Consider the following 6,774-nt stretch of genomic DNA (forward strand, 5'->3'; position numbering starts at 1 on the left):
CAAATTTTGACTTAAGATATGCAAAAAAAATATGTTAATTCTCACCTTTTCATGGAAACCATGAAGAATTAGGGGTGAAAGCTGCCAACTCCATGGGCATCCTCATCTTAATAGCTTGCTGACCAGATACCTATGGCAGAGCACAGACTGGGAGTCTGGGTCTGCTTCCCAAGGCTAATGACACTGCTTCCGTATTTCTCTGCAACTCCCTACGCTTGGCAAAGGAGGAGATTTGATGTTTTCTTTGCAGATTTCTCAGCTCTTAGGAAGAGATTTTTACAATTAAGGCAAAGAGAAAAACAAGCCTGAAATAGGCTTTAAATGTCCAGAGAGCAAAGTAGCACAGAAAACAGCCTTGGTTTTGCTTTCTGGGAGATGATTTTAAAATGAACATGTATTACTGATACCATAAACCCCATTTATCCATCTTTGACACCAGTTTGATTTGATTTGACTCACAAACATCCCAGAGTGAGAGGTGAGCATCTAGAGTCATGGGTGCTATCTGCCAGCAAGACCAAACCATGCAGATGAACCTTTTCCCTTCCCTCTCTCCACTGCCCATGAATCAGCTGTGAAATTTCAGCTAACATCATGCACCTGCATTATGGGTTCATGTTTAAATCTATGTCATTAAAGCACTTGATATTTAACAGCAAGAAAGTGTTCTGCACCACTGGGAGCAGCGTTGGACCTGGGGGGGCTGCCTGGACCCCAGCCCAAGGGGGCCCCTGGCTCCTGCTCACTGTGAACTATTGGGAGGAGGGATGGTTCCGGACCTCATCCTTCCTGCTGGGACCCCGAGCAGCTTCACCCCATCCTGGGTTAATTCACCTTCTGTTGCACTGCTTAGCATAGGCCGGAGTCTCTCCTGTTGTTCCCATTTTCCCTGTTGCTCCTTGCCTTCATCCCGGGAGCCCAAAAGCCATGCGGTGCTTAAACACAGAGGAGGAGCGATGAGACTCACGCTTAGCAGTGACACCTTGGGAGACTTCCAAAGGGGCAGAGCTGATGACAAAGCCTCAAAGCCTCCTGTGAGCTGTTCTGTGAGCTGTTTGTGACTATCTGCGACTCATGTCCTAGGAATCATCTGACTTCCAACTCCGTTTAAATCAGCTCCTTTCTTCACTAGGGCAGAGGGACTGAAAAGTGAGGAGGAAATAAAGAAAAACCAGGTTTGGGCTATTAAACTGCATCTAAACTGTTGTCACCTCGGTTCACTGTCCCTTTATCACTTGCTTTTCCCTTCCAGCTCTCCTGTGAGACAGAGCAGGGGCACAATGTGTAGCTTTGGGGTTGCTTTTCCATTTGGAGTTAAGCAACAGCGCGTGTCGGGTCTGATGTCGGGATGATCCACAAAGAGAAGGAATATGCAAAGGGGACCCAGCTCCAGCTCTGGGCAACCACAGCTCCCCCTCAGCGGGTGGTTCTGCAGAGCAGGATGCGGCCGGGCACCTTCCATGTCTCTGGAAGGTCAGCACAAAGGGACCTTGGAGATCCCAGCAGGATCACCGTGTGGACATCGACCATGCACAGCCAGGGGGAGCGGGGACCGCAGCATCCCCGTGGTGCTTGGGGCTGCTCCTAGGCACTGGTATCACCAGTCCTCTGCTGTCTGTACCTTCCTTTGACATGGTTCTCATTGAAAAAACAGACAAAAAAAATAGAAAAAGAAAAAAAAAAAGGCAGAAAAGAGTCGGAAAAAGGAAAAAAAGTCTCCGTGACATTCAGGGGATTTTCCTTTGTGGACATGCAGAATTTCTATGAATATAGTTTTTTGTAAACATTTTGTAACAATTTTGGTTTCATAGTAACTGTGTTACTTGCTGATCATTCGAGTCTGATGTAAATAAGATTTCCAAAAAAAAAAACAAAACAAAAGAAAAAGAAGAAATGGCGATTATTTTCCTTTTTAAGACACTGTGAGATATCAAAGTGCACAGTTTGCTGTATGAAGTAATATGGTTTTAAATTTTAAATAAAAAATTATTTCTAGAAAACAACAAAGTTTCTGCCTGTTTGTATTCAACACCTCCCTCCCTGTTGAAATGCTACACCCAAACCCAAGCTGTTCACTGACATCCTCCATGCTCCTTATTCCCCCTTGTCCTGTCCCTACATCCCTTGTCCCAAGCCCCTCTCCAGGTTTCCCGCAGCCCCTTTAGGCACTGGAGCTGCTCTAAGGTCTCCCCTTCAGGAGCCTTCTCTTCTCCAGGCTGACCCAGCCCAGCTCTCTCAGCCTGGCTCCAGAGCAGAGCTGCTCCATCCCCTGGATCATCTTCATCGCCTCTTCCATAAGGGCCCTATGTCAGAGGGAGGCTCGGGTGCTGTAACCCTCCCTGAGCTCGTATCCCTATGGAAAGTTTCATATCAGACAATCCATTAAGCCCAGACAGCCCATGAGGAGCTGGCTGCAGAATCACTCTCCACAATGGTTTGCCTGGAGGCTGCGTGTGCTCCTCATGACAGAAAGGTGCCTGAGCCTCAGACCCTTCAACAAGACTGCAGGACCCGAGCAGGCTTCAAGGTCCATAAACCCTCTGTTTACCCGCTCTGCCTGTCCATGCGAGTCAAAAACCTTATCAAGCCTGATACAAGCTGAAAGCACCCTAAAGGCCAATGTTTATTAGTCTGAAATCTTTATGACTCTGCTTTATTGTATTGAGGCAGAAAATGCCTGTGGTTTCCGGGATGGGAATGATGAGAGCGGTTGGAGCTGGGCCATTCGAGGCGGTGATAAAACACCCTTTTAAGCAGAGGCACAACCCTGCAGCCCCACGCTCCAAAGCCATTTCCCATCCACTGGAACTTAAACAATTCCTTCCCATTTTAATTCGTTGTAAGGGTCACCTCTCCTAAATCTTTCTCATCTCTATTCACTCAGGCCCTTTGGGAAACAGCAGCTTTGATTCTCCTTCCGAGCAGGGACTTGGAGAGCAGAGCCTAGTCTCACTTCCATACTACAAATGCTGATCAATATGCAGGGAACATGTCAAAAAGAAGGGGAATAAAGGTAAAAGCAAGTGTTGCTTTCGCAAAGCTTCTTCTACATTGTTTAGAATGGGGCCTGTTTCTGGGAACAAAACCACTTTCCATGTGCCAAGGGGCACAGCAAGGGAACGGCTGCTCCTGCCCTCAAGGAGCAGGACAGGGCAGCACCGGCTGACCCTGCGCAGCAGTGGGGGGAATTGTCAACATAAATCCTTATCACCAATACCACAAGGCAGCAATTAACCTTGTCAGTCAATGGATCACCCTTCCCCGAGTGCGAGCCGCCCACCCCAAACCTGCCAATCAAGCCACAAATGCATTATTAATCAGACAACAGAGATCGGTTCCCTTTGAGCATCGATGAGTCCCGCTGGGCAGAAGAGGGAGAAAAGTAGGAACCGGTGAGAGCAGCAATATCCAACCCACCCGTTCTCCCACCCCCCTGTTCCACCCAGGCACCTTTGGACATTTCAGATTCTCAGCTCAGCAGAGGGAATGATTTTTACCTTGTTTTTCTTCCAGCAAAATCCCATTTTCCAGCAGTAATTGTACATTTGCGCGGGTGTTTTCCTGACCCTGGATGGCAGAGCTCTGATGCAGCCCTGCGCTGCTCACAGGGATGGAACAGCCAATACAGACCCCACACCTCCTCCTCTGCACCTGACAGCTACAGATACAGCTTTTCCTGCTCCCCCAAACCCAACCAAATAAAGCTTTGTCACTCAGGGAGGACTTGGGCAAGTTTGAACCTAAAGCAAACGCACCTCATTTCCTTCATGGAGATTTGGGGATGGCACAGAGAGAATGAGGGCATCAGGAGGTGCAGCTTCTCCTCTAACATAGTGGGTTTATCAGATTGAGAGATGGCCATTCCATCTCAGAGGAGCTGGGTATGCATTGGCAACAGACAGGCTGAGAGCAAGCATGGAAACAGGGAGCTGTAACTGCATCCAGGAGAACAACTTTCCACTTGGAAAAGCTGTTGTCTTTCAGAAGCTCGAGGAGACTTTTGGAAATGGCATTTAAATGGTTGAGGGTCACATCAGTGCCTGAGAAGTTGTGCTCACAGGGAGATGGGGAACACACAGGGATGGTCTTTACAACACAGGAGAGCACCAAGGACGGGTCAGGACCAGGGCAGAATCCGTCCCTGCAGCTGAGCAGAGGTATTAGTGCACAGGGATGTTTTCAGAGCTGAAAGTGCTGAGCAATTTGCTGGGACAGACAGGGTGCTGACACCTTTTCTTTTAAGTAGTATCAATGGTGCTATTTAGCACACTCTGAAACACGGGCTGAAAGCATGATCTTGTAAACAACAACTCTTTTGGCAGCGCTGAAGTGACATATGGGCTCTGTATATAATGTGCCTTGAAATGGGTTTCGTAGATTAGCAAAGTGACTGTGATACAGCTAATACCATGCAACCCCTGAGATCCTCAGCGCTGCCTGAAGGCAGGACCAGGGCTGGAGCAGCTCCTTTTTGTGGGCATTAAGGGGAACCAGGTGGAACCAGAACACCACCTCCAGCAGCAGGGAAAGGGCCATCATTACAGGAAGAAAGGGGGCAAATAACAGAGTACAGGGTTAGATGAATCATTGCAGAAAAGACTGAAAGTATGCTGCAGAAAGATTTCCCATCCTATTCTTTTTAGGGCTTTTCAACACAAGTTTCCTTATTTTCATCCTCCCCTGCTGCCCAGATTTTCTTCCCATTTTCTGCATGCCTGCTGTTTACTTACATTATGGCTTTCTTCCCATTAATGGCCTTATCTTTCTGCCTGTGCTTTGTGGGATGCACCATTCACTGCTGCTTTAGAGCAAAGCGGCTGCTACACTTCAACAGTCAACGTTGCTCAGGGAAGTTCAGGCTGCTGCTAACACTGTCGTTACTGTGGGTATCATTAACTACGGATTTGGGGGCCTGTAGGGACAGGACAAGGGGAATGGCTTTAACCCAACAGAGGGGAGATTGAGATGAGCTCTTAGGCACAAGTTCTTCCCTGTATCTTGCAGACCTGATGGGGCTGTTGTCCCTCTTGTAGGCATCCCCCTGCTGGGATCTCACCATCTGCAGCCTACACTATCCCAGGGTAGGTTATCAGCCCTGAGGACCTGTGTCTCCTCTCCGAAAAGCACCTGAGCAAAGGAGAAAAGCTTTGATTTGGAGGTGACTTCAAGCAGTGGAAAGGGAATGCATTTTATTCCCAGCTTTTCAGCACTCGTGCCCTCCCTTTTTGTGGCCCAGCTCAAACTGCTCCGAGAGACGCAATCAAAGTGTTTAAGAAGCATCTGTCATTACTAAAACAAAGTCGCTTCACAGTTTCCCTCTCTTGCTGCAGTTCCATTATCTCATGTAAATGAGCTGCCTCTTCCCTTTGCAGCGTGGGCTGCAGAGGGAGAGGAGCCCCAGTGAGAAAATTTATTACCAGCCTCTCACTCTTGAGATTATCAATTGCAAATGAAGGAGCATAAATACATCTTCTTTAGCTGCTTATGCCACATTAAGGAATCTGCTCCGAGCTAATGGCTTTGCCTCTCTTGTCTCCTCAGACAGGAGCAAAGCATTGAGCAGGAGGGCTCCTTTAGTTCACAGAAGCATTAGAGAGGCTTGAGTAGCTGGGTGTTAAGCAGCAGGTTGTTCCTACAATGCTAATCCCGGTCTATCCCGCAGATGATCATGCAGCTACAATAGGTAATACAATTAGAAGAGGTTGTCTTTAAACATGAATTCTAGGCCTCTTGGAGCACTACAACATAATCACATCCCACAGCCCTGCTCACATTTCCAACTTTAAAGCTTGTTCATACACACACACACACACACACACACACACACACAGAGCCTCACTGCTTGCTCCAGCTGGGATGCCAGGGTGCACCCAAAGCATGGGGAGTGAGTGTTGGGGAAACCCCTATGGCTGGATGCTGGGACAAGGAGCCACAGCCACCAGACAGGCCCTGATGCTCCCAGCAGCTGGAAATTCAGCATGGAAATGAACAGTATCACTTGCACGTGTGGGGTCGAATGGCTCTGGCCCAAACAAATCAGACCCTTGAGTATGGGGGATCATCATCCAGATTGATCCTGGGCTGAACAACCCTGGGGAAGTGGGGAACATTCAATGTAGCTGCTGCATTTTTACTGCCACACAGGGATATACAAGAGCATAAATGATCATTACAGAGCCTTAACCATTATAGCAGTCTTCTAATATTTAAAGGGGGGGCTACAAGAAATGAATGGGGCTTGGAGCAACCTGTTCTAGTGGAAGGTGTCCCTGCCTATGGCATAGAGTTGGAACCAGAGGAGCTTTAATGTCCCTTCCAACCCAAACCAGTCTAGGATTCTATGACTCTGCAGCATCAACCTCAATCACACTGAGATAAGAACAAATCAAAAGGTTTCCACAGATTGTATTTAACATTCACGGTCACTGCAAGAGTTCTTTTGGTCCAGCCTGGAGCACTTAGACCTTGCCCAACAGATCTGCTTTTTGCAGACAGAGCTGAAAGAGATGAGAGGAAAAGGAAAAGCTTCCCTCAGTCTGGAAGGGCCAGGTCTGGAATGTAGTCTTTAAGGTAATTGTGGCTTTGTGTTTGTGTGAGCCGATGCCAGAGGGCTGCTCTTTCCAAATTGCTTTTAAACCCAATGTGCCCACGGAGTGCTCTGTAAATCCTGTTAGAAATAAAGAAATAAAGCCACCAACCAGCACTTCAGCCTCAGACTCTCAGACGAGTTTGTTTCTGTTATTTTCATTTGCCTGGGTAATCGAATTTGTTGGA

This window comes from Neopsephotus bourkii, unplaced genomic scaffold (assembly GCF_033783945.1).
Source record: "Neopsephotus bourkii isolate Nb327-2 ecotype Australia unplaced genomic scaffold, CSIRO-AGI_Nbou_v1 NB_1036, whole genome shotgun sequence".
Taxonomy (NCBI): Eukaryota; Metazoa; Chordata; class Aves; order Psittaciformes; family Psittacidae; genus Neopsephotus; species Neopsephotus bourkii.